The sequence below is a fragment of the Hemitrygon akajei genome, chromosome 4, assembly GCF_048418815.1.
Source record: "Hemitrygon akajei chromosome 4, sHemAka1.3, whole genome shotgun sequence".
In the NCBI taxonomy this organism is placed as follows: Eukaryota; Metazoa; Chordata; class Chondrichthyes; order Myliobatiformes; family Dasyatidae; genus Hemitrygon; species Hemitrygon akajei.
The window spans coordinates 2,396,354-2,423,777 of NC_133127.1; the positions used below are offsets into that span (position 1 = coordinate 2,396,354).

Here is a 27,424-nt window from a genome sequence, read left to right on the forward strand (position 1 = left end):
AACCGACAGGTCAGGCAGTAGCCGGGGAAAGAGAGACAGAGTTAACACCAACAACCGACAGGTCGGGCAGTAGCCGGGGAAAGAGAGACAGAGTTACTGTCAACAACCAGCAGTTCGGGCAGTAGCCGGGGAAAGCGAGACAGAGTTAACACCAACAACCGACAGGTCAGGCAGTAGCCGGGGAAAGCGAGACAGAGTTAACACCAACAACTGACAGGTCGGGCAGTAGCCGGGGAAAGGGAAACAGAGTTATTGTTTCAGGTTGAAAAGCTAAGTTCCCCAGAAAGGCTATAGAGTGGGAATCGATGGTGGAGGGGGAATACCTGTGAGGCCAGTACATCCATGGCAATAAGCTGGTGATAGTATATTACGGAGGGGTGGGAGAGGTAGAGGGTGGGCAATGGGGAGTGGAAGAGGAAGTGGGAGTGTACAGGGAGAGGGAGAGGGAGCGGGAGGGGTAGTGGAAGGAGGAGTGGAAGAAGGAGCAGGAAGGGATTGGTCAAGGGAAAAGAGAGAAAGAAGGAGATATAGACATATAACAGGTAATGCGAAAACAAAAGGATATTGCTGAGAGAAGAGAAGAGGTACAGCGTGGTGATAGAGGATTCATTACTTAAGGGAATGGACAGGAGGTTCTGTGGGTGAGATCTAGATTCCTGGATGGTATGTTACCTCCCGGGTGCCAGGGTATAGGATATCTCAGATCAAGTCTTCAGCATTCTTAAGTGGGAGGGTTAACAACCAGAAGTCGTGGTCCATGTAGGTACCAATTACATGGGTAGTACAAATGATGAGATTCTGCACAGGGAGTTTAGGGAGTTAGGTGCTAACCTAAAGGGCTGACCTTCAGGGTTGTGATCTCAGGATTGCTACTTGTGGCATAGACAATAGACAATAGGTGCAGGAGTAGGCCATTCAGCCCTTCGAGCCAGCACCGCCATTCACTGTGATCATGGATGATCATCCACAATCAGTACCCCGTTCCTGCCTTCTCCCCATATCCCTTGACTCCACTACCTTTAAGAGCTCTATCTAACTCTTTCTTGAAAGCATCCAGAGAATTGGCCTCCACTGCCTTCTGAGGCACAGCATTCCATAGATCCACAACACTCTGGGTGAAAAAGTTTTTCTTCAACTCCGTTCTAAATGGCCTACCCCTTATTCTTAAACTGTGGCCTCTGGTTCTGGACTCCTTCAACATCGGGAACATTTTTCCTGCCTATAGTGTGTCCAATCCCTTAATAATCTTAAATGTTTCAATCAGATCGCCTCTCATCCTTCTAAATTCCAGTGTATACAAGCCCAATCGCTCCAATCTTTCAACATATGACAGTCACGCCATCTCGGGAATTAACCTTGTGAACCTACACTGCACTCCCTCAATAGCAAGAATGTCCTTCCTCAAATTTGGAGAGCAAAACTGAACACAATACTCCAGGTGTGGTCTCACCAGGGCCCTGTACCACTGCAGAAGGACCTCTTTGCTCCTATACTCAACTCCCCTTGTTATGAAGGCCAACATGCCATCAGCTTTCTTCACTGCCTGCTGTACCTGCATGCTTACTTTCAGTGACTGATGAACAAGAACATCTAGATCTCGTTGTACTTCCTTTTCCTAGCTTGACACCATTCAGATAGTAATCTACCTTCCTGTTCTTGCCCCCAAAGTGGATAACCTCACATTTATCCACATTAAACTGCATCTGCCCATTCACCCAACCTGTCCAAGTCACCCTGCATTCCCCTAACATCCTCCTCATATTTCACACTGCCACCCAGCTTTGAGTCATCTGCAAATTTGCTAATGTTACTTTTAATCCCTTCATCTAAATCATTAATGTATATTGTAAATAGCTGCGGTCCCAGCAACAAGCCTTGTGGTACCCCACTAGTCACTGCCTGCCATTCTGAAAAGGACCCGTTAATCCCTACTCTTTGTTTCCTGTCTGCCAACCAATTTTCTATCCATGTCAGTGTTGTTGTTGTTGTTCGTCCTTCGGAGTCAAAGACGACCACGACTTCTGTCAGATGGAGGGTTTGTGACTGTGGGTCCAGAGGTGACTGGTGAGGCCAATCCGGGCCCTGAAAGCTCGCCCACATGTGGGACACATGAGGGTAGTTGCTGCAGTGGAAGTGGAGGTAGTTCGAGACTTGCGCGCGGCGTGTTTCCTCTGAGCCTCTGTGGTGCGTCTGATTTCTGCTGCATACGCTCCTTTAGTGGTCCTGCTCCACCAGGTTGGGTGGTCCAGAGCAAGCGATTCCCAGCTACTGGGATTGATGTTGAGGTCTTTGAGGGACACTTTGAGGCAGTCTTTGAAATGTTTCTTCTGCCCTCCAACTGAGCGCTTGCCCTGGCTCAGCTCTCCATGCAGCAGCAGTACCCTATGCCCAATACCATGTGCTCTAATTTTGTCCACTAATGTCCTATGTGGGACCTTATCAAAGGCTTTCTGAAAGTCCAGGTACACTACATCCACTGGCTCTCCCTTGTCTATTTTCATAGTTACATCTTCAAAAAATTCCATTAGATTAGTCAAGCATGATTTCTCCTTTCTTAAATCTATGCTGACTCGGTCCAACCCTGTTACTGCTATCCAAATGTGCCGCTATTTCATCTTTTATAATTGACTCCAGCATCTTCCCCACCACTGATGTCAGGCTAACTGGTCTATAATTCCATTTTCTCTCTCCCTCCTTTCTTAAAATGTGGGATAACATTAGCTATCCTCCAATCCTCAGGAACTGATCCTGAATCTATAGAACATTGGAAAATGATTGGAAAATGTGCTCATGAGGCCGGAAATAGGAAGATTATACAGTTTAATATGTGGCTAAGGAGTTGGTGTAGGAGGGAGAGCTTAAAATTTTTGGATTATTGGGCTCTCCTCAAGGGATAGTGCGACCTGTACAGAAGAGACAATTTACACCTTGTTACGTAACCCGTAACAGGTTAAAAGAACCAGCAGAAATGGAACACACCTGGAGTCTGGTTTTGCAATTAACAAAACACTATTTATTAGTAGTTACGTAATATAGTAATATAAAACCAAATAAATCAAACAGGTTAGCAGAGTTTATGCATATGAAAATGTGTAAGTATAAAACCTCAAACTTCTTCAAGCTTAGGTGGTAAATGACACAGTCTTTTGATGGTATAGGAACGAAATCAGTTCAGTTCGTGATACCGAGTTGAGTAGAAATGCAGAGAGAGAGAGAGAGGTGATTTGTTTTCCAAGTGAACTGATGCCATCGATCTTTCCACGTTGTACTCTGATGTCCTGTTAAAGTCACTGACTGTAACCACAATAAAGGGTACCGTCTTCACGTGGTAAAGCTATCAACTGAAGCAAGGGTTAAACACACCAGTCACCCTTTTCCACACTGCGAGCAAAACCCACCATTTCGTGGGCACTCAAAGTTCATCCAGTGTTTGTTTATTCTGTGTTTTCTGTGTGTCTGTCTGAAAAGCCAGCTGACCTTGTATATATCCCAAACATGCTGAACGCCAGCTCTCCATTATATAGCTCTGCCCTTCCATCACCATAATTACTCACAATCTGCTTGGTGCTCTCTCTCTCTCTCTGAATCAGTGGCACACACTCTCTCTTTAAAGGCACGGTCCATAATGAATAAACCTTAGGATCTCGTCACATCGCCCTCCTTTTGGGAAAATTTTTGATCAAGGAGCAAAATTTTTGTCTATCTATAGACTATACAGCTTGAAGCAATACATGTGTAACTATCAGGTAACATAGCAAAAATATATACAACTTTTAACTCAACATCTGGACAAACAATCTGCTATAATGTTTTACATGTCTTATTTCCATGCCATATTCTTGCAAGATCAGACTCCAGTTTAATAACCTTCTATTCTTATCCTTCATTTTACTCAGAAACACTAATGGATTATTATCAGTGTAAACCACAAGCGGTTTCTGCACAGGACATATATACACATCAAAATGTTGCAAGGCTAAAATGAGTGATAGCAACTCCTTTTCAACAGTGGAGTAATTTCACTGGTGTACATTAAATTTCTTTGAGAAATAAGCTACAGGATGTTCAATGCCATCACCACCCTTTTGCAACAATACTGCCCCGGCAGCTTCATCACTAACGTCTACTGCTATAGAAAATGGTTTATTAAAATCAGGTGCTTTGAGCACAGGTTGATAACTCAGAATGGTTTTCAGGCATTCAAATGCCTCCTGGCACAGGTCACTCCATACAAATCTTTCACTCTTCCCTAGTAGTTTCGTTAGGGGGACAGCGATATCCGTGAAGTTTTTACAAAACTTACAGTAATACCCAACCATTCCTAAAAACCTTCTTAAAGTTTTTTTGTCCGTTGGAACGGGAATCTCTGTGATAGCCTGAACCTTGGCCTGCACAGGAGCCAGTTGGCCCTGGCCTACTACATAGCCAAGATAAGTAACAGTGGCATGGTCACATTCACTTTTAGCCAGGTTGGCAGTAAGACTGGACGTGGACAGCCTGTCAAACAGCTTCTCTATTGCCGAGATATGTTCTTCCCACATGTCATACAATACAACCAAATCATCAATATAAGCCCCTGTATTTTCTAGAATCACAGAATTAATCATTCTTTGGAATGTCCCTGGAGCATTTTTCATTCCAAAGGGTAAAACATACTCATACAGTCCAGATGGTGTTACAAATGCAGAGATTTCTCTAGCCTTTCTGTCAAGGGAACACACCAGTATCCTTTTAACAGGTCAAGCTTTGTAAGGTACTTAGCCTTTCCCACCTTATCAATACAGTCATCCACTCTCGGGATATCTGTCTTGTCACTGCAATAACTTTCCTGTAATCAGTACAGAATCTCGTGCTACCATCTGGCTTAGGCACAATAATGCAAGGCGATGCCTAGTCTGAGGTAGGTGGCCTAATTATGCTGTTCGTTAGCACGTATCGAATTTCTTGTTCAGCCATTTTACTTTACTCAAAGTTCATTCTGTAAGGATGCTGCTTAATTGGGTCAACTTGATCTACAATTACGTTTTGCATGGCAGCTGTGTTTTGTTTGGGAACATCAGGGAATAAATCCTCATACTTGCTAATAAGTCCCTTCAATTAATTTTGCTGGTCAGGTTCCAAATGATGGATTTTACTGTCAATGTCTTCCAAAACAACGGAATTCTTGAGCCTTGCTGAGACTATAGTTAGCTTGTTAAAATTATCTGGTACCTCGTTACCAGTCTCCACGACTCCGCTTGTTTTCATAACAGTACTCACAGGTGCCATCTCTGAGTTATGATAAGGCTTTATCATATTTACATGTACCACTTGAATAGCCTTCCTTCAGTTGGGAGTCCTAACAACATAATTCAAAGAGTCAATTTTCTTAATTTTCTGGTATGGTCCACTAAATTTCGTTTGAAGGGGGTTGGTGAGGAGGGGGAACAGAAAAAGAACCTTATCTCCAACATGATACAACTGTTCTCTAGCTTTTCTGTCATACCAGATCTTCATTTTCCTCTGAGAGTTCTGCAAATTCTGCTTTGCAAGGTCACAATCCTTGTTAAGTCTATCTCTAAATTCCAAAACATAATTGAGCGCTTAGACATACCTCCTGAATTAGACCACTGATCCCCGATTAAGGTTAAGGATCCTCTGGCTCTGTGACAGAGAACAACTTCAAATGAGCTAAACCCTAATGATTCCTGAATCAAGTCTCTGACAGCAAACAAAAGTAATAAAACACCTTCATCCCAGTCTTTTCCATTTTCCACACAGTATGTTTTAATCATGGTCTTAAGAGTGGAATGGAACCTTTCCAAGGCTCCCTGGGACTCTGGGTGATATGCAGACGATACAATGTGCTTAGCTCCCAATTCACCAACTATCTGCCGAATGTTCTTCAAGTAAAGTTACTACCTTGGTTAGACTGAATCTCTTTGGGCAGACCAACCAGTGTGAAAAACTTGATGAGAGCTTTTACCTCAATCTTAGCCTTGATATTTCTGAAACGAACTGCTTCAGGGAACCTAGACGCAGCACACATAATTGTTAACAAATACTGATGGCCAGCTGCTGTCTTTGGCAATGGGCCAACACAATCCACTATGACCCTAGAAAATGTTCACCAAAAGCAGGTATCAGCCTAAGTGGTGCTACTGGAATGGCTTGATTAGGTTTCCCCACAATTTGGCAGGTGTGACAGGCCCCACAAAAATTCACAACATCCTTTCTTAAATTAGGCCAGTAGAATTCCTTCATAATCCAGTGCACTGTCTTCCTCACTCCAAAATGTCCACCTAAAGGCATATTATGAGCCATGTTTAAAATTTCAGCCCTGTAAGCTATCGAGACCACAACTTGGTGCTCAATGGCCCAATCCTCACTTGCAGGCACAGTAGGTGATCTCCACTTCCTTATTAACACCCCATCCTTAATAGCCTAATGACTCCCTCTGAACCTCATCCTTGGAGAGAGCTGTCTCCTTTAACGCAGCAATCTCTGGATCTCGGTTTTGTTCTGCTATAAATTTATTCCTTAAGAACGACAAACCTCTCTCATCCGCCTTACTACCTAAGTGCTGCTGAAGCATGGAAGGTAGAAAAGCCTCTGACAAATCATCATGATTTGAACCCCTGTTTTTGCTATCATGGGCCTCAGAATCCCCCCCGTCCTGAACTATCTGCATCAGCAGACTTTTTAGACATGCTTCGGGTTACTGCGCATGCCGGATAAATATCAGTATCCACGTGTTGGTTGTCAGCAACAGGTCTGCTTGTTAGCTGCACTGTTGAATAAACATCCCCACCTGCAAGGTCATTACCAAGCAATACATCAACATTGTCTATCAGTAATTCAGATCGTAACCCTATCTTAACAGGTCCTAATACCAATTCGCATTTCAAAATTACCTTATGCAAAGGCACAGACGCAGTCTCCTTTCCAATACCACTGATAATATGTACTTCATTAGTTTTCATCTCATCACTGAATTCCAAAATACTGTCCAATATTAGTGACTGAAAAGCTCCAGTATCTCGCCAGATTCTCACTGGAACCAGGGTTGACCCGTCTTTTACAGCCACAAACCCATTTGAGGTGAACCGTTCAAATCTCTCTTGCACTCAGTCAGACCCTTCCTTCTGTAGTGGTGTCTCAACTGACTGAACACAAGCATTTGGAATTGTCTCCTTTTCTTTTCCTTTTTCCCTTTTCAGAGCAAAACAATTAGCCAACACATGACCAGGCTTCTTACAAAAGTGATATGTAAAACTGGAAAACTTTCCTTTCGACTGATTTCCTTCCTCCTTACTTTTGTCACTAGTTCCCGACTTAATTTCCAGTTGAACTTGTGGGTTATCCTTGTTATCTCTGTTACTCTTCTGGTAGCTCTTACTTGAGAAAAACTTAACCTTATGGGTCAAGGCATACTAGTCTGCTAACCTAGCAGACACAGTAAGGGTTGTAGCCTCTTTCTCCTCTAAGATCACAAGACAAAGGAGCAGAAGTAGGCCATTTGGCCCATCGAGTCCATTCCGCCACTCCACCATGAGCTAAACTATTCTCCCGTCTAGTTCCAATTTCTGGCTTTTTTTCCCATATCCCTTGATACCCTGACTAATCAGATACCTGTCAATCTCCTCCTTAAAAACCTTCAATGATTGGGCCTCCACAGCTGTATGTGGCAACGAATTCCATAAATCCACGACCCTCTGGCTAAAAAAATTTCTCCTTATCTCTGTTTTAAATGGGTACCCTCTAATTCTAAGACTGTGACCTCTTGTCCTGGACTCACCCACCAAGGGAAACAGCCTTTCCACATCTACTCTGTCCAACCCTTTCACCATTCAAAATGTTTCTATGAGATCCCCTCTCATTCTTCTATACTCTAATGAATACAATCCAAGAGCCGATAAACGCTCCTCATAAGTTAGTCCCTGCATTCCAGGAATCATCCTAGTGAATCTTCTCTGAACTCTCTCCAACATCAGCACATCCCTTCTAAGATAGGGGGTCCAAAACTGCACACAGTATTCCAAATGGGGTCTCACCAATGCCCCATAGAGCCTCATCAACATCTCCTTACTCTTATACACAATTCCTCTTAAAATGAATGCCAACATAGCATTCGCTTTCCTTACTGCCAATCCAACCTGGTGGTTAACCTTTAGGGTATCTTGCACTAGGACCCCCAAGTCCCTTTGCACTTCCGATTTTTGAATTTTCTCCCCACCTAAATAATAATCTGCCTGATTATTTCTTCTTCCAAAATGTACAACCGTATATTTCTCAACATTGTATCTCATCTGCCATTTCTTTGCCCACTCTCCTAAACTGACCAAGTCTCTCTGCAACCTTTCTGTTTCTTCAACACTTCCTGCTCCTTCACCTATCTTGATGTCATCCGCAAACTTAGCCATAAAACCATTTAATCCATAATCTAAATCATCGATATACAGTGTAAAAAGAAGAGGCCCCAACACCGACCCCTGCGGACCACCACTAGTGACCAGCAACCAACCAGAATAGGATCCCTGTATTCCCACTCTTTGCTTTCTGCCTATCAGCCAATGCTCCACCCATTCCAATATCCTTCCTGTAATTCCATGGGCCCTCATCTTATTAAGCAGCCTGTTATGCGGCACCTCATCAAAGGCCTTTTGAAAATCCAAATACACAACATCCACAGCCTCTCCCTTGTCAATCTTATTTGAGATTACCTCAAAAAATTCCAATAGGTTGGTGAGGCAGGATCTTCCCTTCATGAAACCATGCTGGCTTGGGCCTATTTTGTCATGCATCTCAAGGTATTTCATAACCTTGTCCTTGAGGATCGACTCCAATAACTTTCCAACTACCGATGTCAGACTAATAGGTCTGTAATTTTCTTTTTGCTGCCTCCCCCCTTTCTTAAACAATAGAACTACATTTGCGACCTTCCAGTCCTCCGGAACCGTGCCCGAGTCTACTGATTCCTGGAAGATTATTTCCAATGCCTCCACAATCTCCAAAGCCACCTCCTTCAGAACCCATGGATGCACTTCATCCAGTCCGGGAGACTTATCTATCCTTAGTCCATTTTAGCTTCTCAAGCACTTTCTTTCTAGTCATCTTGACTGTACCTAATTCTATTCCCTGAGACCTCTGGCTATCAGGTATGTTGTTAATGTCTTCCACTGTGAAGACTGATGCAAAATACTCATTTAGTTCCTCTGTCATCTCTTTGTTACCCATTATAATTTCTCCAGTATCCTTTTCAATAGGTCCTATATCTACCCGTGTCACTCTTTTATTCTTCATATATTTTTAAAAAACTCTTAGTGTCCTTTTTTATGTTAATTGCCAATGTCCTTCATAATTCATCTTTCCTTTCCTAATGACTTTCTTAAGTTTCCTTCTGTAAATTTTTAAATTTCGTCCAGTCCTCAGTTTTCCCACTAATTTTTGCTTCCTTGTACGCTGCCTCTTTTGCTTTTATTTTAGCCTTAACTTCTCTTGTTAGCCACATTTGTGTCATTTTTCCTTTTATGATTTTCTTTTGTCTTGGAATATATTTTTCCTGCACTCTCCTTATTTCTTGTAGGAATTTCATCCAATTCTGCTCTGCTGTCCCTCCATTTAGCCTACTTTTCCAATCAACTTGGGCCAGTTCCTCTCTCAAACCACTGTAATTTCCTTTGTTCCACTGAAATATTGATACACCTGATACCAGCTTCTCCTTTTCAAATTTGAAACTGAACTCGATCATATTATGATCACTACTTCCATGAGGAAGTACCTCTAGCTCTCTAATCACCTCAGGCTCATTACACAGCACCTAATCCAAAACAGCTGATCCCCTGGTGGGCTTATGGACAAGCTGCTCCAGAAAGCCATCCTGTAGGCATTCTACAAACTCCCTCTCCTGAGATCCAGTATCTTCCTGACTTTCCCAATCCACTTTCATATTAAAATCTCCTATAATTATCTTGACATTTTCCTTCTGACACGCTTTTTCTATTTCCAGCTGTAACCTGTAGTCTACATCCTGGCTGCTGTTTGGAGGCCTGTATATAACTGCTATTAGTATCTTTTTACTCTTGCCATTTCTTAACTTGACCCATAGGGATTCTACTTCTTCTGATCCTATGTCCCTTCTTTCTATTGATTTGATATCATTGCTTACCATCAGGGCCATGCAACCCCCTTTACCTATCTTCCTATCTTTCCTATACACTGTGTATCCTTGAACATTCAGCTCCCAATCACATCCATCATTTAGCCATGACTCAGTGATGGCCACTATGTCATATCTTTTAACCTGTAGCTGTATATCAAGGTCATCCACTTTATTTCTAATGCTGCGGGCATTTAAGTATAGTACACTTATATCAGTATCTGTTACTGATTTTGTTATATTTCTATCGCACAGCAGATTATCCTGTCTATTCACCTGCCTGTCCTTCTTGCCATCTTTACTGCTCAGTATCTTTGACTTATTTCTATTTTCCTCTTCCTCGACCCTAACACCCTGGTTTCCTTCCCCCTGCCAATTTATTTTAAACCCTCCCTAACAGCTATATTAAACAATCCTGCCAGGATATTAGTATAGGCAGTCCCCGGGTTACGTACGAGTTCCGTTCCTGAGTCTATCTTTAAGTCGGATTTGTACGCAAGTCAGAACAAGTACATCTGGTATTATTTAGCATCAGTTAATCAAACGTTTGTCTTAGTATATATTTTACCTTTCTATGTATATAAAACACTTATGAAACGTATGTATTCCAATAATTAAACCACTGCGTTGCTTAGTAATAATTGTAGCTTTCATCGGGGCAGGGCCTTTCACATGCTCCATTATTCTCATTTTATCTGTTATCCTTTAAAATTGTTCCGATCGTTGACCGACTGTAGCCTAACGCTTTTCCAATGACCAATGGTGTTTCACCTCTTTCCAAACGCTTTATTATTTCCACTTTATTTTCAATTGCGATCGCTTCCCGTCAATGGAACAGAAACACTGTGGGCGGCGGGTCCCGAGCTGTGCCGGCTCCCGAGGTCCACTGGGTCCTAAGGAGCACCGCACTAAATTCCCCGCGTCCTAAACTCTACCGTACTCAGACAGGTTAGATAGGACAAGTGGGGGCTGTGCTGGGTTTGGGTATTTGATCCTCCACAATATCCGTGTGGGAATTTAAACTGGAGGTTGCAGTGTTTTTTTTAACAAGGTCGAGTTGCGAGCTCAACATCAACCCGGCACGAATGGTATGGGAGTCACTGGATCGACATCAACCTGGCACGGGAGCGGTCTGTCACTACATCGAACTCAGGAACCTCCATTGTTGCACCACCAGCTGACCGGAACGGGGGGGGGGGGGGTGCAGGGTCAGGGTGAATCTTACTAAGAAAAATTTAAGCCAAATACAAAGTTAAACACTCAACACAGTGTCAATGACAATGCCTTAAAATGGTGGACGGTGTCGCGATCTGACTTAAAATGGCGGACGGCATTCTCCTTCCTCAGTTCATAAGTACGAGTTGTCCGTAAGTCGAACGTTCGTAACTCCGGGACTACCTGTACGCTTTGAGTTCAGATGTAACCCATCATTTCTGTATAAGTCATGCCTCCCCCAAAATAGATCCCAGTGATCTAAGAATTTGAAGCCCTGACCCCTGCACCAGTTACTTAGCCACATATTCATTTGCTTAATTCTGCTATTCTTACCATCATTGGCGCGTGGCTCAGGCAGTAATCCTGAGATTATGTCCTTATGTCAACAGGGACACAGCTTTTAAACTCTTCAACCAAATTCAACTCTTTTAAGTTGTTAATATCCTCATCCGCCCCTTTTGAGGTACACCAGTGATTGAAGTACACCTGTTTTTCATGGGCAAACTCCACATATGTTTGGTTCCAAGACTTCCTCAAATCTCCAAACTTTTGTCTGTATGCCTCCGGAAACAACTCATAAACTCTAAGCGCAGCATCTTTCACTGTATTATAATCAGTGTATTATAATCAAGTGTCAGAGCAGAATATGCTTGCTGAGCCTTCCCTTTAATTACACTTTGTAACAAAACAGTCCTCTGGTCCCTCGGCCACTTTTTCAAAATAGTTATCAACTTCTGTTTCAGCAAATTGAGGTAACAACTTAATTTCTCGAATGTCACTAAACCCATCACCAAGGTCTGGCAATTGACCTCTTTGCTGCCACCTCTCCCTCTCAAACTCTCTCTGTTTTTCTGCCTCTTCTCTCTGCTTATCTGCCTCTCTAGCATCATACTGCCTCTGCTTTTCTGCTTCATCAACCTCGAGCTGTTTTAGTTGCAACTCATGCTTCCACTTTAATTCTTCTACCTGATGCTGAAGCTCAGCCTCAGTAGGTTTACCTTCAGCAAACATTTCCAACACATCTTCGAACTTTCCTTTGGATATATACCATGCTATCAACATCTGTATCTGAGCCATCTTCATTCTAGTGTTCACCTTAAGTTTTAACTTTTGAGCAATTCCTAACAGCACACCCCATTTAGCATCATCCAATGCTTCAGGGGTTGGTTCTGCCTGAAACTTACCAACCTCAAACTCCATTGCTGCTGATTTTCCACTCAAGCAAATCAAAAGGGATTTTCCCCAATCAGATTGACCACTAATCAATCAATTAAGTCCCCAACAATTTTAAAGTGGCTCTCAACAATTTGTTCATATCCCAGATGAGCCCCCATTTTTTTTTTACATTCACCGTAACAGGTTAAAAGAACCAGCCAAAATGGAACACACCTGGAGTCTGGTTTTGCTATTAACAAAACACTATTTATTAGTATCTATGTAATATAAAACCAGATAAATCAAACAGGTTAGCAGAGTTTATGCATACATAAGTGTGTAAATATAAAACCCCAAACTTCTTCAAGCTTAGGTGGTAAATGACACAGTCTTACAATGGTATAGGAACAAAGTCAGTTCAGTTTGTGATATTGAGTTGAGTAGAATTGAGGAGAGAGAGAGGCAATTTGTTTTCCAAGTGAGCTGATGCCTTCGATCTTCCCACGTTGTCCACCAAAGTCCTGTTGAAGTCACTGACTGTTACCACACTAAAGGGTACCATCTTCACTCAGTAAAGCTATCAACCCAGGCAAGGATTAAGCACACTGATAGCTTTCCACCAGTCACTCTTTTCCACACTGCGAGCAAAACCCACTCTTTTGTGGGCACTCAAAGCTCATCCAATGTGTTTCTTCTCTGTCTCTGTGTCTTCCGTGTGTCTTTCTGAAAAGCTAGCAGACCTTGTATATATCCCAAACATGCTGAATACCAGCTATCCATTATATAGCTCTGCCCTTCCATCACCATAACGACTCATGAGCTGCTCGGTGCTCTCTCTCTCACTCTCTCTGAATCAGTGGCACACATTCTCTCTCTTTTTAAAGGCACAGTCCATAATGAATAAACCTTAGCATCTCGTCACAACCTGAACTGGACAGGGACTAATTCAGACTGAGAGGAGAATTGTATCAGCCACAATGAAATGGCAGAGCAGTGTGATGGGCTAAATGGCCTAATTCTGCTCCTATATCTTATGGCCTTTTAATAACCTACTGTGAGTGTTTGCTCGTGCTGCATAGTTGCAGGGGATGGGAACCAGAGTGCCAGAACAGTTAGTGGAGAGGTTGTGGAAGCAAATGTTGGTAAGACCTCAGACAAAGCTGGAATCAAAAGGTTGAGCACGGTGTTGAGTATCATAGGAAAGGTGGATAACAGTGCTGAAGATTTGGTCGCTGGTTTACAAACAGAGGCAATGTGTAGTGAGGAGAGGCTGTTGGTAAGGCAAAATTGCAGTCAACAGGTTGAATTACAACATAAAAAGCAGACAAAATCAAAAGGGGTGAATACAGGATTGAAGGTGTTGTATTTGAAAGCACACAGTATATGGAATAAGGTAGATCAATTTGCAGCAGTTGCAGATTGCCAGGTTTTGTAGACATCACTGAATCACGGCTGAAAGATTAACTGGGAGCTTAATATCCAAGGATACACTATGTATTGAAAGGACGGGCAGGAAGTCAAAGGGAGCGGTGTTGCTCTATTGCTATAAAATGAAATCAAATCATGAGAAAATGGTGACATGGGGTCAAAAAGTACTGAATCATTGTGGGTAGAGCTAACGAGCTGCAAGGGTAAAAAGATCCTGATGGGAGTTGAGTACAGACCCCCAAACAGTAGTAAGGATGTGGCCTACAAATTACAATTGGAGATAGAAAATGCATGCCAAAAGAGCAATGTTACAGCATTCATGGGGGACTTCAATATGCAAGTAGATTGGGAAAATCAGGCTGGTGCTGGATTCAAGAAAGGAAAATTTCTAGAGTGCCTATGAGATGGCTTTTTAGAGCAGCCTGTTGTTGGGCTCACTGGAGGATGAACAATTCTGAATGCAGTATTATGCAGTGAACCAGAATTGATTACAGAGCTAAAGGTCAAAGAACCATCAGGGAAAAGTTACAATAGACAATAGGTGCAGGAGCAGGCCATTCGGCCCTTTGAGCCAGTACCACCATTCAATGTGATCATAACATGATCAAATTCACCCTGAAATTTGAGAAGCAGAAGCTAAAGTCAGATGTATCAGTATTGCAGTGGAGTAAAGGTAATTAAAGAGACATGAGAGAGGAGTTGGCCAGGATTGATTGGAAAAGAACACTGGCAGGGATGATGGCACAGGAGCAATGGCTGGAATTTCTAGAAGCAATTCGGGGACACACACACACACACACACACACACACACACACACACACACACACACACACACACACACACACACACACACACACACACACACACACACACACACACACACACACACACACACACACACACACACATATGCAAAAGTTTGGGCAGCCCAGTCAAAATTTCTATTACTGTGAATAAGATAACTTATTCAGATAATAAGTTATCAGATAACTTTTATCTGATAACTCAGATAACTTTTACCAAGGTCTCAGACCTTAATTAACTTGTTAGGGCTATGGTTTGTTCATAGTTATCATTAGGAAAGGCCAGGTGATGCAAATTTCAAAGCTTTATGAATACCCTGGCTCCTCAAACCTTGTCCCAACAATCAACAGCCAGGGGCTCCTCTAAGCAGCTGTCTAGCACTCTGAAAATTAAAATAAATGATGCCCAAAACTAACCAATAACTAAAAAAGGAAAAGAAAAAGAAACATGGGCTGTTTATAATATCTAAAAAAGAAAAAGAACCATAAATGTCATCAAGTCTGATTTTTTTTGTTTTTTTTCTTATTTCTTATTGTTATTCCAATTTTCTTTGCTTTGTGTACTATTTTGTACGATTTTGGGAGACTTAATTCCCTTGTACCAATTGATTATATATTAATGTATGTTAACTATTAACAATGTAATCCCAATAATTGTGTATCAATATTTGTTATTAATAAAAAGATTGAAAGAGAAAATAAATAATGCCCTCAAAGCAGAAGAAGGCTATAAGAAGGTAGCAAAATGTTTTCAGGTAGCTGTTTCCTCAGTCCGTAACGTAATTAAGAAATGACAGTTAACAGAAACATTGGAGGTCAAGTTAAGGTCTGGAAGACTAAGAAAACTTTCTGAAAGAACTGCTCGTAGGATTGCTAGAAAGGCAAATCAAAACACCTGTTTGACTGCAAAAGACCTTCAGGAAGATTTAGCAGACTCTAGAATGGTGGTGGACTGTTCTACTGTGCAGCGACACCTGCAAAAATATGATCTTCATGGAAGAGTCATCAGAAGAGAACCTTTCCTGCGTCCTCACCACAAAATTCAGCATCAGAAGTTTACAAAGGAACATCTAAATAAGTCTTATGCAGTTTGGAAACAAGTCCTGTGACTGATGAAGTTAAAATAGAACTTTTTGGCCATAATGAGCAAAGGTATGTTTGGAGAAAGCAGGGTGCAGAATTTCATGAAAAGAACACCTCTCCAACTGTTAAGCACGGGGATGGATCGATCATGCTTTGGGTTTGTGTTGCAGCCAGTGGCAAGGGGAACATTTCACTGGTAGAGGGAAGAATGATTTCAATTAAATACCAGCAAATTCTGGAAGCGAACATCCCACCATCTGTAAAAAAGCTGAAGAAGAAAAAAGGATGGCTTCTACAACAGAATAATGATCCTAAACACACCTCAAAATCCACAATGGACTACCTCAAGAGGCGCAAGCTGAACGTTTTACCATGGCCCTCACAGTCCCCTGACCTAAGCATCATCCAAAATCTGTGGATAGACCTCCAAAGAGAAGTGCATGCAAGATGGCCCAAGAATCTCACAGAACTAGAAACCTTTTGCAAGGAAGAATGGACATAAATCCCCCAAACAGGAATTGAAAGACTCTTAGCTGGCAACTGAAAGCGTTTACAAGCTGTGATATTTGCCAAAGGGGGTGTTACTAAGTACTGACCATGCAGGGTGCCCAACTTTTGCTTCCAGCCCTTTTCCTTTTTTGATATTTTGAAACTGTAAAAGATGGAAATAAAAAAAAGTAATCTTGCTTAAAATATTTAAGAAATGTGTCATCTTTAACTTAATCCCTTTTGGAAAACAGGTAATCTTTTACACACTTAGCTATTCAGAGTAACAGAAATTTTAACCAACGGTGCCCAAATTTTTGCATGCCACTGTGTGTGTATATATATCTCCCAAAGAAGAAGTAGTATTCTAAAGGAAAGATGACACAACTGTGGGTAACAAGAAAAGTCAAAGCCACCATAAAACAAAGAGAGGGAATAGCATTGGAGAGGGATAGCAACAGACAAGTTAGGGAAACGTTTAATTGGAGTAAGGGGAACTATGAGGCTATCAGACAGGAACTTGGAAGCGTAAATTGGAAACAGATGTTATCAGGGAAATGTACGGAAAAAGTGTGGCAAATGTTCAGGGGATATTTGCGTGGGGTTCTGAGTAGGTACGTTCCAATTAGACATGGAAAGGATAGTAGGGTTCAAGATCCGTGGTGCACACAGAACTGACTTGCCCACAGAAGGCAAAGAGTGGTTGTAGATGGGTCATATTCTGCATGGAGGTCGGTCACCAGTGGAGTGCCTCAGGGATCTGTTCTGGGACCCATACTCTTCGTGATTTTTATAAATGACCTGGATGAGGAAGTGGAGGGATGGGTAAGTAAGTTTACTGATGAGACAAAGGTTGGAGGTGTTGTGGACCGTGTGGAGGGCTATCAGATGTTACAGTGAGACATTGATAGGATGCAAAACTGGGCTGAGAAGTGGCAGTATGAAGTGGTTCATTTTGGTAGGTCAAGTATGATGGCAGAATATAGTATTAATGATAAGACTCTTGGCAGTGTAGAGGATCAGAGGGATCTTGGGGTCCGAGTCCAAAGGACGCTGCAAGCAGCTGTGCAGGTTGACTCTGTGATTAAGAAGGCATACGGTGTATTGGCCTTCATCAATCGAATTGAATTTAGGAGCCGAGAGCTGATGTTGCAGCTATATCAGCTTGGAGTACTGTGCTCAGTTCTGGTCGCCTCACTACAGGAGGGATGTGGAAACCATAGAATGGGTGCAGTGGAGATTTACAAGAATGTTGCTTGGATCAGGGAGCATGCCTTATGAGGATTAAGTGAACTTGGCCTTTTCTCCTTGGAGCGATGGAGGATGAGAGGTGACCTGATAGAGATGTACAAGATAATGAGAGGCATTGATCATGTGGATAGTCAGAGGCTTTTTCCCAGGGCTGAAATGGTTGCCACAAGAGGACACAGGTTTAAGGTGCTGGGGAGTAGGTACAGAGGAGATGTCAGGGGTAAGTTTTTTACTCAGAGAGTGCTGAGTGCATGGAATGGGCTGCCGGCTAGGTGGTGGAGGCTGATACGATAGGGTCTTTTAACTGACTTTTGAATAGGTACATGGAGCTTAGAAAAACCAAGGGCTATGGGTAAGCCTAGTAATTTCTAAGGTAGGGACATGTTCGGCACAACTTTGTGGGCCAAAGGGCCTATATTGTGCTGTGAGTTTTCTATGTTCCTATGTTTTTATGTTTCTAACATTCAGAATGTTCTATGAGAACCCCCCCCCCCATTCTCCTGAACTCCACAGAATCATTCTCGTGAATCTTCTCTGAAACCTCTCTGATATTAGTATATCCTTTCTAACATAATATGCACAAAACTGCACACAATACTCCAATTGTGGTCTCATGACTGCCTTAAAGAGCCTCAACATCACATCCCTGCTCTTACATTCTATACTTCTAGAAATGAATGCCAACATTGCATTCGCCTTCTTCACCACCAACTCAACTCGGTGGTGCAGGCTTGAAGGGACGAATGGTCTACTTCTGCACCTATTGTCTGTTGACCTGGAAGTTAACCTTCAGGGTATCCTGCACCAGGACTCCCAAGTCCCTTTGCATCTGTGCATTTTGAATTCTCTTCCCATCGAAATAATAGTTTGCCTGGTTTTACTTCCACCAAAGTGCATGACCATACACTTTCCAACATTGTATTTCATTTGTCACTTCTTTGCCCATTTTCCTAAACTATCTAAGTCTCTCTGAAGGTTCTCTGTTTCCCCAACACTACCCACTCCTCCACCTATCTTTGTATCATTGGCTAATTTAGCCACAAATCCATTAATTTCATAGTCAACACGAGGAAATCTGCAGATGCTGGAAATTCAAACAACACACACAATATGCTGGTGGAACACAGCAGGCCAGGCAACATCTATAAGGAGAAACACTGTCTCCTTATAGATGCTGCCTGGCCTGCTGTGTTCCACCAGCATTTTGTGTGTGTAATTTCATAGTCAAAATTGACACAGATCGTGAAAAACAGCAGTCCCAACACCGACCCCTGTGGATCTCCATTGGTAACCGGCAGTCAGCCAGAATAGGATCTCTTTATTCCCATTCTGTTTTCTGCCTGTGAGCCCATGCTAGTAACTTCCCTGTAGTTCCATGGGCCCTTATCTTATAAAGCAGCCTCCTATGTGGCACCTTGTCAAAGCCATCTGAAAATCCAAGTACACCACGTCTACTGCATCTCCTTTATCTACCCTGCTTGTAATTTCCTCAAACAATTGCAGTAGGTTAGTCAGACAGGATTTTCCTTTTAGAAAACCATGCTGGCTTTGGCCCATCTTGTCATGTGCCTCCAGGTACTCCATAATTTCATCCTTAACAATCGATTTCAACAACTTCCCAACCACTAATGTCAGGTCTATAGTTTCCTTTCTGCTGCCTACCACCCTTCTTAAATCGTGGAGTAACATTTACAATTTTACAATCATCCGGTACAATGCCAGAATCTATTGATTCTTGGAAGATCAATGGTAATGCCTCCGCAATCTCTCCAGCTGCTTCCTTCAGAACCCAAGAGTGCATTCCATCAAGTCCAATAGATCTATCTGCCCTCAGACCATTAAGCTTCCTGAGCACCTTCTCAGTCACAATTTTCACTGCACAAACTTCACTTCTCTGACACTCTTGAACGTCTGGTATACTGCAGATGTCTTCCTCTGTGAAGACTGATGTAAAGTATGCATTCAGTTCCTCTGCCATCTCTGCATCTCTCATTACAATATCTCCAGCATCATTTTCTATTGGTCCTACAGTGTATCTACCTTTGACTCTCACCCTTTATATACTTAAAAAGGTATACGCGCTGATTAAGGAAACTTTCCTGAACGCATCTGACAAACTCTACCCCATCTCATCAATTTACAGTATGGGAGCTCCAGTCCATAAATGGAAAGTTAAAATCACTTATTATAACAACCTGCTTCTTGCAACAATCTGTGATCTCTGTAAATTTGTTCCTCCTAATCCTACAGATATATTGAGTTGTCTGGCGTATAGCCCCATTAACGTGGTCGTAGCTTTCTTATTCCTCACTTCCACTTATAACATCTCACCAGACGAGTTCTCCAGCCTGTCCTGACTGAGCAATGCGATGGCATTTTCCTTGAGCAGCAACACCACCCCTCCTATTTTAATAACTCCCGCTCTGTCTTATGTAAAGTAACAGAACCCTGGAATATCAGAATAAGGTTTAATATCAATGAAATATGTAGTGAAATTTGTTAACTTTGTAGCAGCAGTACGATGTAATACATACTAAATTTTAAAAATACTGAATAACTGTAAGTATATACAGTGCCTATAAAAAGTATTCGCCCCTTTGGAAGTTTCCATGTTTTATTGTTTTACAACATTGAATCACAGTGATTTAATTTGACTTTATTTAGACTGATCAACAGAAAGAATCTTTAGTGTCAAAGTGAAAACAGATCTCTACAAAATAATCTACATTAATTACAAATATAAAACATAAAATAATTGATTGCATAAGTATTCACCAACTTCAAGACCATATTTAGTCGATGAACATTTGGCAGCAATTACAGCCTTGAGTCTGTGTGGATAGCTCTCTATCAGCTTTGCACATCTGGACACTGCAATTTTATCCCATTCTCGTTTACAAAACTGCTCAAACTCTGTCAGATTCCATAGGGATCGTGAGTGAAAAGCCCTTTTCGAGTCCAACCACAAATTCTCAATTGGGTTGAGTTCTGGACCCTGACTTGGCTACAAAAGGACATTAACTTTGTTGTTTTAAAGCCATTCCTGAATAGTAGCTGTGGCTTTTTGCTTTGCGTCATTGTCTTGCTGGAAAACAAATCTTCCAACAAGACGCAGTTCTCTTGCAGGCTGCTTCAGGATTTCTCTGTATTTTGCTGCATTTATTTTACCCTCTACCTTCACAAGCCTACCAGGGCCTGCTGCAGTGAAGCATCCCCACACCATGATGCAACTACTAAGCTTCATGGTAGGGATGGTATGCTTTTGGCGATGTGCAGTGTTTGGCTTATGCCAAACATATCATTTAGTCTGATAGCCAAAAAAGCTCAATTTTGGTTCCATCAGACCACAGCTAACTTTAGAGGCTCACATATCTTCTGGCAAACTCAAGCTGAGATGCCATGTAAATCTATTTCAACAGTGGCTTTCTCTTTGCCACTCTCCCATAAAGATGTGACTGGTGAAGCACCCAGCCAACAGTTGTTGTATGCGCAGACTCTCCCATCTCAGCCACTGAAGCATGTAACACCTCCACTTTGTCATAGGCCTCTTGGTGACCTCTCTCACTAGTCCTCTTCTTGCACGGTCACTCAGTTTTTGAGGACAGCCTGCTCTAGATGGATTTACAGTGTGCCATATTCTTTCCATTTCTTGATGATTGACTTAATTGTACTCCAAGGGATGTTCAGTGACTTGGAAATTTTCTTGTATCCATCTCCTGACTTGAGTTTCCTGTTGGCCTCCATGCTGCAGGACTGCTTTGATGACATCGACTAAAATGTCTTCCATGAGGAGGATGTCTCCGATTTCACTGCTGGAGTCACATGCTTCATCTGGAAATGCATCAATGTTGTTGTCCCCCAAAAGTCAGTCATGGTCTTCCTGAATCAGAAACCCTGGATCAATAGTTCCATGTGAGCAGCACATCATAGAGCTTGCATCACCAGCGATCAGCTGGAGCTCAAGAAAAGCAGCTATGATCTGCGCAAAACTATCAAGGCTGCAAAACAATACAGGGACAAGATTGAGTCAAGATTCACAATGAATAGCACTTGTGATTTGCGGCTAGACCTGCATACCATCACAGACTTCAAAGCCAAACGTTGTGGTGCCACCAACATCGCAGCCTCTCTCCCAGATGAGCTCAATTGCTTTTATGTTCAGTTCAATTATCACTGACTCTGAGCCTCCGAGGAAAGCCACCACTACAACCTGTAACCAGGTCATCTCTGAGGCTGAGGTACGCAGATATAACCATATAACAATTACAGCATGGAAACAGGCCATCTTGGCCCTTCTAGTCCATGCCGAATGCTTACTCTCACCTAGTCCCACTGGCCCGCACACAGCCCATAACACTCCATTCCTTTCCTGTCCATGTACCTATCCAATTTTACATTAAATGACAATACCGAACCTGCCTCTACCACTTCTACTGGAAGCTTGTTCCACACAGCTACCACTCTCTAAGTAAAGAAATTCCCCTTCGTGTTACCCTTAAAGTTTTGCCCCCTAACTCTCAACTCATGTCCTCTTGTTTGAATCTCCCCTACTCTTAATGGAAAAAGCCTATCCATGTCAACGCTATCTATCCCCCTCATAATTTTAAATACCTCTATCAAGTCCCCCCTCAACCTTCTACGCTCCAAAGAATAAGGACCTAACTTGTTCAACCTTTCCCTGTAACTTAGGTGCTGAAAACCAGGTAACATTCTAGTAAATCTTCTCTGTACCATCTCTATTTTGTTGACATCTTTCCTATAATTCGGTGACCAAAACTGTACACAATACTCCAAATTTGGCCTTACCAATGCATTGTACAATTTTAACATTACATCCCAACTCCTATACTCAATGCTCTGATTTATAAAGGCCAGCATACCAAAAGCATTCTTCACCACCCTATCCACATGAGATTCCACCTTCAGGGAACAATGCACTGTTATTCCTAGATCTCTCTGTTCCACTGCATTCCTCAATGCCCTACCATTTACCATGTATGTCCTATTTGGATTATTCCTACCAAAATGTAGCACCTCACACTTATCAGCATTAAACTCCATTTGCATCATTCAGCCCACTCTTCTAACTGGCCTAAATCTCTCTGCAAGCTTTGAAAACTTAATTCATTATCCACAACGCCACTTACCTTAGTATCATCTACATACTTACTAATCCAATTTACCACCCCATCATCCAGATCATTAATGTATATGACAAACAACATTGGACCCAGTACAGATCCCTGAGGCACACCACTAGTCACCGGCCTCCAACCTGACAAACAGTTATCCACCACTACTCTCTGGCATCTCCCATCCAGCCACTGTTGAATCCATTTTATTACCTCAATATTAATACCTAACGATTGAACCTTCCTAGCTAACCTTCCGTGCGGAACCTTGTCAAAGGCCTTACTGAAGTCCATATAGACAACATCCACTGCTTTACCCTCGTCAACTTTCCTCGTAACCTCTTCAGTAAGATTTGTCAAACATGACCTTCCACGCACAAATCCATGTTGACTGTTCCTAATCAGACCCTGTCTATCCAGATAATTATATATACCATCTCTAAGAATACTTTCCATTAATTTACCCATCACTGGCATCAAACTGACAGGCCTATAATTGCTAGGTTTACTCTTAGAACCTTTTTAAACAATGGAACCACATCAGAAATATGCCAATCCTCCAGCACCATCCCCATTTCTAATGACATTTGAAATATTTCTGTCAGAGCCCCTGCTATTTCTACACCAACTTCCCTCAAGGTCCTAGGGAATGTCCTGTCAGGACCCAGAGATTTATCCACTTTTATATTCCTTAAAAGTGCCAGTACTTCCTCCTCTTTATTTGTCATAGTTACCATAACTTCCCTACTTGTTTCCCTTACCTTACACAGTTCAATATCCTTCTCCTGAGTGAATACCGAAGAAAAGAAATTGTTCCAATATCTCCCCCATCTCTTTCAGCTCCACACATAGCTGTCCACTCTGATTCTCTAAGGGACCAATTTTATCCCTCACTATCCTTTTGCTATTAATATAACTGTAGAAACCCTTTAGATTTATTTTCACCTTACTTGCCAAAGTAACCTCGTATCTTCTTTTAGCTTTTCTAATTTTTTTCTTAAGATTCTTCTTACATTCTTTATATTCCTTGAGCACCTCATTTACTCCATGCTGCCTATATTTATTGTAGATATCTCTCTTTTTCCGAACCAAGTTTCCAATATCCCTTGAAAACCATGGCGCTCTCAAACTTTTAACCTTTCCTTTCAACCTAACAGGAACATAAAGATTCTGTACCCTCAAAATTTCACCTTTAAATGACCTCCATTTCTCTATTACATCCTTCCGATAAAACAAATTGTCCCAATCCACTCCTTCTAAATCCTTTCGCATCTTCTCAAAATGAGCCTTTCTCCAATCAAAAATCTCAACCCTAGGTCCAGTCCTATCCTTCTCCATACTTATATTGAAACTAATGGCATTGTGATCACTGGACTCAAAGTGCTCCCCAACACATACCTCCGTCACCTGACCTATCTCATTCCCTAACAGAAGATCCAACACTGCCCCTTCTCTAGTCAGTACCTCTATGTATTGTTGCAAAAAACTATCCTGCACACATTTTACAAACTCCAAACCATCCATCCCTTTTACAGTATGGGCTTCCCAGTCTATGTGTGGAAAATTAAAATCTCCCACAATCACAAACCTGTGCTTACTACAAATATCTGCTATCTCCTTGCAAGTTTGCTCCTCCAATTCTCGCTCCCCATTAGGTGGTCTATAATACACCCCTATAAGTGTTACTATACCTTTCCCATTCCTCAATTCCACCCAAACAGCCTCCCTGGACGAGCCCTCTAATCTATCCTGTTTCTGAGTGGACAGTTGCAAGGCTGCGGGACCGGACAGCATTCCAGGGCGAGTACTTAGGATATGTGCAGCACAAATGGCAGATTCACTGACATTTTTAATCCCTCCCTCTCCCAGTGTTGAGTGCCCTCCTGCTTCAAATTATTTACCACTGTCTCTGTGCCAAAAAAAGACCAAGGTAACATGCTTGAATGACTGGCGTTCTGTTGCACTCACCTAAATAATAAGCAAATACTTTGAGAGGCTGGTCAAGGATTACATCTGCAGCTTGCTACCACTCAAACTGGGCCCCCTATAACCGTACAACAGATGACGCAATAGCCACTGCCGTACATACCATCCTTAAACATCTGGAGAAGAAGGATGCTTATGTGAGAATGCTGTTCTTCAACTACAATTCAGCATTCAACACCATGCTTCCATCGAGGCTGAACAAGAAGCTCAGAGACCTCGGCCTTGACTCTGTCTTGTGCAGCTGGATCCTGGACTTTGTGTCAGATTGCTGTCAGGTGGTAACAGTGGGCTCCCTCACCTCCACCCCTCTGACTCCCAATACTGGAGCCCCTCAGGGCTGTGTACTGTCCCATCCTTTACTCCCTGTATACCCATTACTGTGCCGCCACCCACAGCACTAATCTGCTAATTAAATTTGCCAATGACACTACATTGATTGGCCTCATCTCAAACAATAACGAGGTGGCCTACAAGGAAGAAATCATCTCTCTGATACAGCAGTGTCAAGAAAACAACCTCTCCCTCAAAGTCACAAAAACAAAGGAGCTGGTTGTGGATTACAGGAGGAATGGAGACAGGCTAATCCCTATTGACATCAATGGATCTGGGGTTGAGAGGGTAAACAGCTTTAAGTTCCTCGGCATCCATATTACTAAGGACCTCATGTAGTCTGTACACATAAGCTGTGTGGTGAAAAGCTGTTGGGTATAGGCCCCCAAATCCTAACAGCTTTCTACATGGGCACACTTGAGGGCATCCTGACTTGCTGCATCACCTCCTGGTATGGGAACTGTACCTCCCTTAATTGCAGGACACTGCGGACAGTGGTGTGGACAGCCCAGCACATCTGCAATTGTGAAGTTCCCACTATTCAGGACATTTACAAACACAAGTGTGTAAAAAGGGCCCGTAGGATCATTGGGGACCCGAGTCACACCAACCACAATCTATTTCAGCTGCTACCATCCAGAACTGGTACCACAGCATAAAAGCCAGGACCAATAGGCTCCAGGACAGCCTCTTCCACCAGGCCATCAGACTGATTAACTCAAGCTGATTTGAGTGTACTCTATGTTACATGACTGTTCTATTTATTATAAATTACTATGATAGCACACTTATACTGAGACATAACGTAAAGATTTTTACTCCTCATGTATGTGAAGGATGTAAGAAATAAAGTCAATTCATTCATTCAATAACCTTTTTGTGGAGTTGACTGGAGTATTCTTTTGTCTTCATGGTGTAGTTTTGCCAGGATACTTACTCACCAGCAGTTGGACCTTCCCAATACAAATGTATTACGCAGAGAGGTTAGAGAGACTGGGCTTGTACACACTGGAATTAAGGAGATTGAGAGGTGATCTGATTGCAACATATAAGATTATTAAGGGATTGGACAAAATAGAGGCAGGAAATATGTTCCAGATGCTGGGAGAGTCCAGTACCAGAGGGCATGGTTTAAGAATAAGGGGTAGGTCATTTAGGACAGAGTTAAGGAAAAACTTCTTCTCCCAGAGAGTTGTGGGGGTGTGGAATGCACTGCCTCAGAAGGCAGTGGAGGCCAATTCTCTGGATGCTTTCAAGAAGGAGCTAGATAGGTATCTTATGGATAGGGGAATCAAGGGATATGGAGACAAGGCAGGAACCGGGTATTGATAGTAGATGATCAGCCATGATCTCAGAATGGCGGTGCAGGCTTGAAGGGCCGAATGGTCTACTTCTGCACCTATTGTCTATTGTCTATTGTATTTTTACTACAATCAACTGAAACACCTTGACCCACCCACCCCTCCTCACAACAGTAACCAAAGTGGTATACCTGTGGTTGGGAGGATGGCCTCAGGACTACTCTGCCTTGGCTGTTTAACCCCTTTCTCCTTTCTGACAGTCAAATAGCTTTCTGTGTCTGGCACCTTTGGTGAAATTACTTGTCTACATATCCTATCTATCACCCCCTGCCAAATGATCCAGAGTTTATGCAGTTCCAGCTCCAACTCCTTAACGCAGGTTCTGTAGCTGGATTCACTTTTAACAATTGTAGGCATCAGGTATATGAGAGGTCTCCCTGCCTTCCCACATCCCACAAGAGGAGCATTCCACTATCCTGGCTGGCATCTCTACTTTTCCTAATTGAGCAAATATAAAGGAAGAAAAACAGTAAATAAGTTGCCAGAGAGAAAAATCTTTCTACAGCTTTTTCGCCTTCTGTTACTCAGACCTCTCCTCGCTGAAGCTTCCTGTCTCTCAGTGGAAAAAGCCTGTATGCATTTACCTTATGTATACCTCTCATAATTTTGTGTACCTCTACCAAATCTCTCCTCATTCTCTTACACTCCAGGGAATAAAGTCCAAACCAATTCAACCTCAAGTTCCAGTAAAATCATTGTAAATTTTCTCTGTGCTCTTTCAATCTTATTTACATCTTTCCTGCAGGTAGGGGACCAGTACTGCAGACAATCCTCCTAATTAGGCATCACCAACATCTTATACAATTTCAACATAACATCCCAACTCTATCAACCTGTCTTCCAAGGAATTATGGATCTGTATTCCCAGATCCTTCTGTTCTACCATGCTCCTCAGTGCCCTATCATTCACTGTGTAAGTCCTACCCTGGTTTGTCCTCCCAAAGAGCAACAGTTCACACTTGTCTACATTAAAGTCCATTTGTCATTTTTCAGCCCTGTGTATATCCAGCTTTTTCTAGGTTTTATCAGACAGGAGGGACTGTTATCACTGTATA

The 27,424-nt window shown here is 42.3% G+C and overlaps 1 protein-coding gene across 1 annotated transcript in view; it reads right to left on the reverse strand.

Annotated features, from left to right (window-relative positions):
- The window catches only part of LOC140725865 (disintegrin and metalloproteinase domain-containing protein 12-like), a 132,659-nt gene that overhangs the window by 42,372 nt on the left and 62,863 nt on the right, over positions 1–27,424 (reverse strand). The window lies entirely within an intron of this gene.